The following is an 11897-nucleotide window of genomic DNA, read 5'->3' on the forward strand; positions in this document are numbered from 1 at the left end:
TGGTGGATTGTGAAGTTCCTTTTTGAAGTTAGATTAAAAATGTCCTGTCGCGCATAGTTTGTTATAACAGGTTACGATGAAAACATGTTTGCAGGTTGAATCATTTCTCTATCTTACTTTTCAGGTGACACATCATCAACCGACTGGGATAAGGCTTGGTCTAGTTTTAAGAAGAAAAGGGAAGAAGACCCTATTCTCAGAGTTCTCACCAAACAAATATGTGACCTAGAACCCACGGCGCATTGAGTATCCATTGTCAGAAGAGGTCTAACTTGATGTTGTGAACAAGCCCAATATTTACCTTAGTAGGGGTGATCATCTTCGTTTCGGCATTGCTAATCTATACATTGGTTGTCCCACCCAAGTAACTGCTGAAGTGACAGACAACAGGTGAGCTGTAGGCCAAAGATTCTACTTGGAAGTCTGTATTGTACATTTAGTTTGTACTATACCAAGTCTAATCATGGTTCTGTATTGCTTCAAGCACATTGTAATAGATCATAATACAGAACTCCTTCCATTTTGGTGATTTTCTTCACCTGTACATAAATTGGACCCTCTTTAGCCCTCCATTATAACCAAGAAATATTGGGTCACCTAGAATATAATATGCTGATCACTATCCACGATTGTGCTCCTAATGTGATTTTTTTTTTCATAGTTCTCACTTCCTAGTTCGTCTCACATTTCCACAACCTTAAGACATGGTCCGTCTCATATTTCGACGACCTATGGAGAAATACGGTTGATCTTGTTCAGTCAGCATTGTTCAGACCCCATGGTTCACCACGGGCAAAACATGGTTGACTGGGTTAAGAATGCATGGTTCAGACCTGTGGTTCACTATGGAGTAGACTGCATGGTTCAGACTCCTGATGTTTTCATAAACCAGGATTGACCCGGTGTCGAGGATCTATGCCGTCGGACATGGATCGAAAATTACAAAACAATCAATCGATTGAAAGAAATTCAGATTATTTATAGGACAATTAATGAAACATAAACCCACACATGCATAGATACTCTGATAGATAAGCAGCTACAGCAAAAAAGGAAACTACAACAATGTAGCGGAAATAAAAATTCTACATCTCATAGGAGAAATCAAGCTAGTGAACATAGCTTCTAGTGAAGAAGTGCCGACTTCAGTTTTAGGCACTTGTATATCCAACTACAACTGCAAAAATACCTAATCATTTGAAAATTTCAACTATAAGTCTATAACCCATAAATATACAACCAGTATAACTGGAAGTTCCAGCTTGCCGAGAAAACTGTGCAGGATGAACTATTTTCCAGATAATCATCTACAGGATATGCTTTGAGCATCAATAAATAATTTTCAAACATATACTGCAATTTAAACAAAATCAGAACGTTCTTTACCATTCACTCCTAAATGTAATCATCTTTTAATGCAGGTCTCGGTCTTGTAGTAGCCCACATTGCCCGCAAGCTACTGTAGTCGAAATAGTTTCACAATGGAAAAGTTACTACCAGAAATAAGTATGTCCAAACACTATGTCAGACACCTTGCAGATAAAAAATAGTGGGAGATGCATCATATGAGTTCATAAGAGTACTTACAAATATTGATATTGACATTATCCAGAAACGTGCAGCCAAAGCTAATGAAAAGGTTCATATATATATTTTAATTTGTATTTAGTGAAAACTGACTTGGCACTTGACATACAGTATGTGATGCTAGCTCCAGGTAAATATGCATTGCAGTAAATACAGAGGCGGGGAATAGTGGATCTGCATTCAATTCTTGCAGACCTTACTATATAAATTACCCAAAGAAAGACCAGACTTAACTGAGAATGAAATTTTAGAGAACGTTCACTTAAACATTCAAAGAAAAATTGTTAATATCATGGAAAAATACAGTGATTTGAACACATCTCGCAGAATATATCACACTAAATGTCTAAGCTATATATATATAATTCCAACTGACATTGTGGATGGGATGCTAGTAGAAGAAAATCATATGGTAGAACAATTATCATTAAAACCAAGAGGTTAGCAATTAATTGGTGCAATCCTGTAACTTTGGGCCAAGAATGTTCATATTTCAGTCGATCTACTGAAGGGGTTTTATGATATCTTGGTCTATGTCGTTAATTGACCATTTCGGCCATTGATACAATTCACAATAGTAAACAATTCTCAGGAGCAAAAGCGTAAATGATTTTAGGGATCTTTCAAAAAGAAATTGCATCAGTAAAACTTAGGAAGGCATAATTGCATATCTAGGCCCAAGCTTCCATGCATGTTTCCAATCACATGTGTGCAGCCATGTATGCCAAGCAAGGCTGGCCTCAGATGGGTGCCACAACTTGTGAAGGAGAGTAAGGGGAAGAGGCAAGGTTGTGCTGCTACACCTCGTCGTTTGTCCGCTCGGTCTGCAATGCTCTCCAACGACAGGTTGGAGATGAAGTGGTTGCACGCGAAGTGAGCGGCGTGGTGGCCCGCATTTCCATCGAGGAAAAAGCACAGGGGCGGGGCAGAGTGGAGGCGACACTGATTATACACCAAACTTTCTCACTCCCAATACTGCATGAAGCACCCTGCCTGGTCATGTTCTTCTGACTGAAGTTTGATGTAGCCCTGAATATATGTGCAACGGTGACACTGCACTTACTTTGCCAGCCCCTGCAATCAAATTTGTCAACCCATAGAGCATAGTCCATAAATACTCTGATTTTTCTCAAGGGGACTATAGGGGCCAAATAATTTCAAAATCGGGGAGAAAATCATAGATGAATATGTTGAGCGAAGCCTGCTGCCCCTGCTGTCTTGAAGCTCCTACACCACAAAACAAATATCAGTGCCCTGCTTTGCTAGTCTAGACCAAAACAAATCAAGGAAACTATCAATTTTTCCGATAAAGATCAAGAGAACTCTCCTAATCGTGACATACTCATACTAACCGCCTCTTCCTGCAACAACCCACTTCCTCTGGCTATGAACACTGACGCACATCCAGATGCACGCACCAACGCCACATTAGTCTAGCAACCCGATTGAGTCCCACCATCATACCATTTTTTGAATCATATGGAAGGAGAGTTACTCTCATGATGTATTCATGTGGGAGTTTACCTCAAGGATCTGTGACTGAAACTGGCTCGGACAAACACACAAACACCTTGTGTGCAAAAAATAACTGAGAACATCCACAACCTATAACCAGCTAATTCTATCCCTATTGACAAGAAGCACCACATATGCAGTAATTTGACACCATGAAACTGTGCAAACTCGTGATCCTCAGCAGAAAATAAAAGTCATCCAGAGAGACTGGCCTGCGGTTTCCTCTGGTAGCATGGGGTGGGCACAGAAATACACGTGCGTCCGAAGTTGAGGTGGAGGAGCAGAGGGGGCGGCGAGTGCAACGACGACCGGATGGCCGTGTGGCTCTGGTCGAGTGGCGAGCTCGAGCCCTCCCAGGCAGCACACATCGAGGAGCTCGGGTGCGCAGAGGAAGGATGAGCTGAGGCAGAATGATGGTGCAGGGTGCTGCGATCTCCTCGTTGGTCGGCCGGGCCGACAACCGGCGACTGGTGCGTCACCGGATCGAGCGTCCCGCGGGTCAGGCGAGTCCTGGCGGCGCAGATCGGCCCGCCAGCGCCGCACCCTCCCATCCTCTGCCTCACGCGAGGTCGCGACGAGGGGAGCCGTGAACGGCGAAGAAAGTCTCGGGTGAGGAGGAGATCAGATTGGGAGAGGAAGGAGGCGGTCTACGGCGCGCGGCGAGCCGGTGCGGGGCGGGGCGGGAGGCGGCCGGCGGCGCGCGGGGCATGGCCGGAGGTGTTGTGGGGCGGGGCGGAGCGCCGTGAGGCAGAGCATGGCTGAGTTTATTTTTTCCTTCGTACCGATTCGATTTGGACTGCGGGTTGATTTTGTGTAAACTTCAAGGGCTTTTTTGCAAAAGTACTAATGACAGACGTCCAGCAGCAATAGCTGCTTTATTAGTGTGTGTATATATATGTGTGTGTATTATTAGTATTAATAATAGTAATTAGTAATTAGTATTAGTATTAGTACTAGTATTAGTATAGTATTAGTATTAGTATTAGTATTAGTATTAGTATAGTATTAGTATTAGTATATTAGTATTAGTATTAGTATTAGTAGGTAAAGATAAAGATAAGGATTATAGGAAAAGGGCCCGTGCGTTGCAACGGGAGAAAAAATAATATCAAACACCCTTAGCCTAATAAGCATGGACCAAGACCCCCTCAAAAGTCCATCTCCTAATTTTTTAGAATGACTAACAAAATTAAAGAGCTATTAACATAACACAAATAATCAAGAATAATTCAAACATCTACTTCTCTGTTATAATGTTGACACCACTCTTCTTGCAGCAAGTATAGCATTTATGTCAAGTTGACAACATCTACATTCTTACCCTTGATCATAAAAAATACGATGAGTTGCGAATACAGTAGAAAAGGAGTGTTACGCAGTATGTCTACTAGAAGTTGCCTTCTGAGGTTCATACATAGAAAAGGAGTTTCGTAATTTTTCTTTTATGTGGAAAAAATCTTTAAGTTATCTGGTGAGCTGCTTAATTGAGAGTAACCTTAGTCCTGATGGTATCCGTGGAAGTACTTGTCGATTGTTGCAATCCTAGTAGCTAGTTGCATGCTAAAGTAAGACCACCACAAATGCAACACATAGCAAAACACTTTTTTTCTCGATCGTGGTGCTGTCGAATTGCTATGGCTACTGAAACACACACTATGTGCAGCTACAGACACATCACAATAATAGAAGTAATTTCGTCTATTCACTCTTGGCTTGGGACATAACAATTTTGACATGATTGCACACTCTTTAAGTGACACGGATTATGAACACAGGAACTATGGAAGCTTCTTTTGTTTAGCAAATGCACCTAACTTCCATTGCAATGATGTGGAATGTCGATGCATGATGATCTTCTAGCATATGGTTTTTCCTATGCCATCTGAACTGAAAGATGCATTATTTATGTGAAATGTGGAGAATAAAAGGGTTCAGAGATGATGAAAAATGCAATTTTACTCTCAAATACTTGCTTCTGCAGAATATTCAGCACAACATAATTAGTTTCATTTGATTCGGTTCTCCTAATGAACTAATAATTTGCTGATCCATTTTCCAATTTTTAAGATTAACTTAAATGTTAAAGGTTTCATCAGAAATATAATGTGTTCAGTTTGTATAAGTGCACGAATTGCCCCTGCTTCAGTTTGGCACTTATGACCCGTTAGTAGCTTTCCGAGGCAATACTGCTGACCTATCAGCAAACTTGAGAATATATGTGAAATTTACATCATACTATACATAAATTCTGCTATTTTCTCCTTGAGGTAATCAGTTTTTGTTTTAGTTGCAGAATTCTTGAAGGTACATAACCATGTTTAAACAGAGAACATCATAACGTGATTTACTATTGAGTTTGGTGAAAGGCAAAATCATCCATGGCCCATCCATATTACAGATGCAAGTTACGAATGCATATATGATGTTATGCTGCTGAAGAATTATGAGCCACACTCATAAGGCAAGTGCAAATTTCCAATAGCTTGTATTCCACAATTGATGTATTTCAAAGTCTAATTGAACATTCCTGTGAGACCAAACTAACCAAGGCCTCATCAATTCTGGGATTAAGAAAGTAGAAGCATGGGGCTAAGATATCAAAAGGCTTTTGTTATTGTTTCCGAAGTTTTTAGAGGACGGGGTAATATTTTCTACATATAGTCAAGAATTGAATGGAATAAGCTCATACAGTCAAGAATTAAATAGAAGTACTTTTAGAGACTATTCAACAGCCTACCTTGAGGGGAGCATAGCGAGCAGGCCGTCGTGCTGGCGAAGTCGACGTTCAAAATGCTGATATGACTTTCGAACAGAGAAATGGTCTCATATGGCTTGAGGTGCTCATGTTCTTACCTCTTGGACACTGCACCCGAAATAACATTGGAGGTTGCAGCAAGGGAACTCCTCTCGACAGCCTCTACCGTGTCCATAACTTTCTCTGTCATAGGAAGAAGGCCAACGATGTAATGTAACTCAAAGATTTCCTCGTCGCGGCAAGGTCCCATCGTTGTTTCCAAGATGACCATGCCCAGTATCGTCTTGCTCATCTTCTCCATCATCTTTGACACACGACTTCCGCACCCTGAACAACCAAGATCAGTAGTGATAGATGAGTGATGAACAAGTAGTAACTCACACAAGATGCAAAGTGATACTGTTAGTTGAGTTACTACCTCTTGAGGTTCTTGTCGACTCCTCCACGCTTCACCGGACCTGCCTGGCTGTTCCCTGTCAGCTCCACCGGTGTCGCCCAAGCGTTTTGCTTGCGCCGCTGACTGCTTGAGGACTAATCACGTTGGCTCCCTTTTGAACTTGCACGGCTTAGGATTCAGAGGAATTGCCTTGTCGTAAAAAAGACACAAGGGATAGAGCAGGCCGGAGCATTACCTACCTGGCTGGCGTAGGCCTTGCTGCACACGACGATGCCTTTGACGAGGTGGTTGGTGCCCACGTCGATGGCCTTGGCGAGCACACCGCTGTAGCTCTCCATCCTTGGCGACAAGTAGTTCCAGTACCCGTCTGCAGAGCAAACCGAGGGACAGCAGCAGCATGGCGTCGGAAACACCATTTCACAAAATAAGTCCAGCTCCAGCAGCTAGCTCGGCTCAAGTGAAGATTGACCAAAATCATATCAAGCAATATGGAGCATCACTATACAGGGAAAAGGGGAAGAGGGTTTCATGACAGGGACCTTCAGGTCATGGCGTGGTTTGCATATCTCCTCATTGTCCATGAAATGTTCCTCCCTGCACATCTAGAATAGAAGAACAGAGCTGAGTTTAGAGAGAGAGAGAGGGAGGAGGAGGAGAGAGAGAGAGGAGGGGGTGAACTGATCGGAGGAGGAGCTTGAGCACCCCATGGCCATGGCGACCGGGCGGAGGAGCTCCATCCAGTGGGTCGAGCTACGTGTGGGGCGAGGTAGGAGCAGGGGAGGAGTCACCGAAGCCACGCCGACGACACGGTGAGGGCTTGGGGTGAGAGGTGGTGGCCGGTAGCGGCGAATCCCGCCGGTGGAGAGGAGGCAGCGGGGCTAGGCGGCAATAGCGGAGAAGAGTAGCAGGGGCGGGCGTGGGGGGAGCCGCCAACGGCTGCGGCGTTTGTGGCGGCGAGCGGTGCCGGGGAGGGGGGCGGTCGGCAGGAGGTGGTGGCGCGCTCGAGCTTGGAGATCGAGATGGGATCAGGAGGCAGATTTTTTTCCTTTTATCTCGACATACCGGTTCGGTTGACCTATTATATGTACTGCGGGTTGAATACACTGAAACACAAGGACCTTTGTGTAAAAACGCTGCGACGGTGAACCCGACAGCCTCAATCCGTACTTTATTATTAGGGAAAGATTAGGGAAAGATATCCATTAATTTTTTGTTCACCACAAAGATTTTCTTTTTTTGAGGGAAAGCAAAGCTTTATAGATCAACGACGATCGGGCATATCGCCCGACACGGAAGCATCCACTTTGGGCGGTACAATAGTGTCCCACTCCACACACTTATTAGGTGGGCAAGTACAACCGATTTGTGCTAACTCATGAGCAACAGAGTTCATGGTACGTCTACACGCACTAACACTCCATTTGGAAAACCACATTTTTAATTGAAACTTTGTATCTTCAACGATTGCTGCATATGGCGAAGAATCTACGCGCTGGACATCCATTGCATCGGCCAGTAGCTCAGAGTCCATCTCAAAGGAGACCCTGACAACTCCCATATCAGCCGTTGTTGTCACCGCCACCGCCAGTGCATTGGCTGCCGCTCCAAAAGCATCATAAACCTGTTCTTGCCGTCCTGCCCGGGTAGTGAGGACAAATCCGGTGCTATCTCAAGCCGCCACTCCCCATCCACAGAAGGAGTTTCCCGGTGTGAAGGCGCCGTCCAGATTGAACTTTATGATCTCATCCGCAGGTGGTTGCCACTTTCCGGGGGGGCGTTTTGGCGTAGCCGGCAGGAAGAGCTGCTCATATTCAAGTGCATCGCAGCGAGCCCGTATCACGATGTCTGTCACATGCAAAGGAAGCTCACCTTCTCTAACCTTGTTGCGATTGTTCCACCAGTGCCACCAGAAGCAGATGATGAGCACTCGTTTCTTCTCATCTAGTCCCCATAAAGAATCGAGCATTGCATGCACACTCCCAAGCCCTTCGAGGCGATTCCGCTCCAGCTCCAACCCCAGTTGCCTCCAACCATCTTTAACTAACTTGCACTTTATGAATAGATGCCCACCATCCTCATCCGCTCTCCCACACAGGAAGCATTTTTCCGAGTCTAGTTTCATGCCTTGCCTCGAGAGGTTGGTGCAGAGGGCTAGGGACTCATGTCGGATGCGCCACACAAACATTTGCAGTTTTGCTGGGCAAGGCAACTTCCATATCCGCTTCCAGCTCTGGTCAGGATATCTGTCCAGTTGGCCTGATCCTCCTGCGCTCGTGCTAGGTGCATCGTTCCTGCTCTGCTTGTTCAGCTCCACCAGCAGCTTGTAAGCGCTTTTGACCGAGTGCTTGCCCTTTGGATCGAAGTGCCATGCTACGAAATCCTCGGTCCCATCCCTTAGTGGAATCTGCAAAATATGGCGGGCGTCCTCCGCACAGAAGGTGTCCGTGATTAGACGCTCATCCCATCCACCTGTGATCGGGTTTTATTAGTTCATGCACATAGTTCAGCAGGTTGGATCCCCTCGGCGTGATCACCTACCTGGACCAGGGTCTAGGCATCCATGGGTCCGTCCAAATATTGATCCTTGTCCCGGACCCCACTCGCCAGATATAGCCCTGCTTCACCACATTCAGTCCTTGGAGAATACTACTCCAGGAGTATGAAATACCATCATGTTCGACAGCCTCCAGCGCCGTACTGTTTGGGAAATAGTGGGCTTTTAAAATTCTTGCGCACAGGCTCGAGGGGTTTTGCAAAATTCGCCAGCCCTGTCTCGAAAGCATTGCTAGGTTGAACGTGTGCATGTCTCGGGCCCTCCCATGACCTTAGGTTGTGAAAGCTTCTCCCAACTAAGCCAATGCATGGAATTTTGTTTGTCTTGCTGGCTCCACCAAAAGTTACCAAGGAGTGTATTCAGCTCGGCACAAAAGGTTTTAGTCAAATCAAAGCAAGACATAGCAAAGGTGGGAATGGCTTGCCCCACAACCTTTACTAGGACTTCCTTGCTCTCCTTTGCTAGAAGTCTTTCCTGCCATCCATACACACGCCCACACATGTTTCGTTTGATGTAACTAAAAGCTTTCTTCCTAGACCGCTCCACGTGGATAGGAAGCCCGAGGTATTTCTCATTCCAATCCTCATTATGTATTCCCAATTCAGTTTTCACTGATGTCCTGTCGTCGTCACATGTGTTGGGGCTAAACATAATTGTCGACTTCTCCGTGTTTATACATTGCCCGGAGCAAGTTTCATACAACTGCAGCATATCATGTACGCTTCTTGTTGTTCAGCCCTGATTAGCAACATGGAGTCATCCGCGAACAGCAGGTGTGATACAGATGGTGCCCTCGGGCATACTTTCACTCCATGTGTGATGCCTCTTTCTTCTGCATCTAACAGCAACGCCGACAAGCCTTCTGCACATATGACAAACAGGTAGGGGGAGATGGGGTCCCCCTGCCGAAGTCCTCTCTCTGGGCTGAATTGTTGCGTCAGCTGGCCATTAACCTTGATTTGTTATCGTACGGTCCGGACACATTTCATGAAAAGTTCAGTCCATCTCGTACTAAACCCCAATTTGTGAAGCATGGCCTCCAAGAACCTCCATTCCACCCGGTCATACGCCTTGCTCATATCTGCTTTAATTGCCGCAACTCCACTCCTCCCTTTCCTCTTGTTCATCAGATAGTGAGAAACCTCATAGGTTGTGAGAACATTGTCCGTAATTAATCTCTCCGACACAAACGCGCTCTGTTGCTCTGAAATCACCTCAGGTAGGATCAATTTGAGTCTATTGGCAATCACCTTTGATACTAACTTGTATACGACATTGCACAAACTGATGGGGCGAAGATCCTTGAGCCTTTTTGTGTTTTTGACCTTGGGGATAAGCACCACCATAGTATCATTCCACCCCTCGGGGATCTCTCCACCATTCAGTACCTTTAGAACTTCCTCCACAACTTGATCTCCCATAAAATGCCAGTGGCGCTTGAAAACAATCGCCGGCATCCCATCCGGTCCGGGTGCTTTGAGATCGCCTATATGATCAAGTGCACTTTCACCTCCTCCCTGGTGTAATTGGCCTCCAGAACTGCGTTCATAGCATTTGAGACGCGTGGTTGCACCTTATCAATCAGTTCATTTAGCCGCTGCGGGTTGGATGATGTAAACAGATCCTGAAAAAGGAACACACATAGTTAGTTAGGGCCTCCCCTTCCTCGACCACCGTTCCATCCTCCCTCCGAATCTCCTTAAGTCTGTTAGACCGCTTCCTTGCTGTTGCTATCGATTGCAGGTACTTGATGTTTTTGTTCCCACCCCGCAGCCACCACATGTGTGCCCTCTTCTTTAGTTGCGTGTATTTCTTCTCTTTCAACTCCTCTAGTTCTCCTCTCAGCCTGGCCTCCTCCATAATTTTTGCTTCAGAGACCGGAGCTTTCATGCATCTCTCCAGGTCACCCCGGGCCTTTTTAATTCTTCCATCTAGCTCTCACACTACTTCTCTACTCCACTTGCTCATATCCCTAGCTACATTCTGCAGGCCTCGGCTGACACTTCTCCCACCGTCCACCTAGCATAGAAGTAATCCCTAAGTCAGCTTGGCTTCTTCCTCACCCTTGAAGAACCAGATGCTGCAGTAGTAGCAGGCCTTGGGGGAGAAAATGAAGACCTAGCCCTTGATGAAGAAGTTGATGCACTTGCAGCAGCTGTTGACTAATACGTATCCGACGTATCTATAATTTTTGATTGTTCCATACTATTATATTACCCGTTTTGGATGTTTATGGGCTTTAATTTACACTTTTATATCAATTTTGGGACTAACCTACTAACCGGAGGCCCAGCCCGAATTGCTGTTTTTTTGCCTATTTCAGTGTTTCGAAGAAAAGGAATATCAAACGGAGTCCAAACGGAATGAAACCTTCGGGAGCGATCTTTTTGGAACAAACGTGATCTAGAGGACTTGGAGTGGAAGTCAAGAAACAAACAAGGCGGCCACGAGGGTGGAGGGCATGCCCCCCCTACTGGGCGCACCCCCTGTCTCGTGGGCCCCTCGAGCGCCCACCGACCTACTTCTTCCTCCTATATATACCCATGTACCCCGAAAACATCAGAAGCGCCCACGAAAAACTATTTCCACCGCCGTAACCTTCTGTATCCGCGAGATCCCATCTTGGAGCCTTCGCCGGCACTCCGCCGGAGGGGGAATCGATCATGGAGGGCTTCTACATCAACACCATAGCCCTTCCAATGAGTTGTGAGTAGTTTACCACAGACCTTCGGTTCCATAGTTATTAGCTAGATGGCTTCTTCTCTCTCTTTGAATCTCAATACAAAGTTCTCCTCGATCTTCTTGGAGATCTATTCGATGTAACTCTTTTTGCGGTGTGTTTGTCGAGATCCGATGAATTGTGAGTTTATGATCAAGTTTATCTATGAGAAATATTTGAATCTCCTCTGAATTCTTTTATGTGTGATTAAGTTATCTTTGCAAGTCTCTTCGAATTATCAGTTTGGTTTGGCCTACTAGATTGATATTTCTTGCAATGGGAGAAGTGCTTAGCTTTGGGTTCAATCTTGCGGTGTCCTTTCCCAGTGACAGCAGGGGCAGCAAGGCACGTATTGTATTGTTGCCATCGA

The 11897-nt window shown here is 45.4% G+C and overlaps 2 long non-coding RNA genes across 2 annotated transcripts; both read right to left on the reverse strand.

Moving 5' to 3' along the window:
• Positions 1–956: 956 nt before the first annotated feature.
• Positions 957–1656, reverse strand: LOC141026433 (uncharacterized). The gene is made up of 2 exons (XR_012188540.1): positions 1387–1656; positions 957–1307 (listed from the first exon to the last, which is right to left on the reverse strand). It is a non-coding gene; the product is annotated as an uncharacterized lncRNA (long non-coding RNA).
• Positions 1657–2194: 538 nt separating this feature from the next.
• LOC109761009 (uncharacterized) lies at positions 2195–7275 on the reverse strand. The gene is made up of 6 exons (XR_012188539.1): positions 6957–7275; positions 6794–6856; positions 6490–6621; positions 6276–6405; positions 5840–6184; positions 2195–2814 (listed from the first exon to the last, which is right to left on the reverse strand). It is a non-coding gene; the product is annotated as an uncharacterized lncRNA (long non-coding RNA).
• Positions 7276–11897: the final 4622 nt, after the last annotated feature.

This window comes from Aegilops tauschii, chromosome 7 (genome assembly GCF_002575655.3).
Source record: "Aegilops tauschii subsp. strangulata cultivar AL8/78 chromosome 7, Aet v6.0, whole genome shotgun sequence".
Taxonomy (NCBI): domain Eukaryota; kingdom Viridiplantae; phylum Streptophyta; class Magnoliopsida; order Poales; family Poaceae; genus Aegilops; species Aegilops tauschii.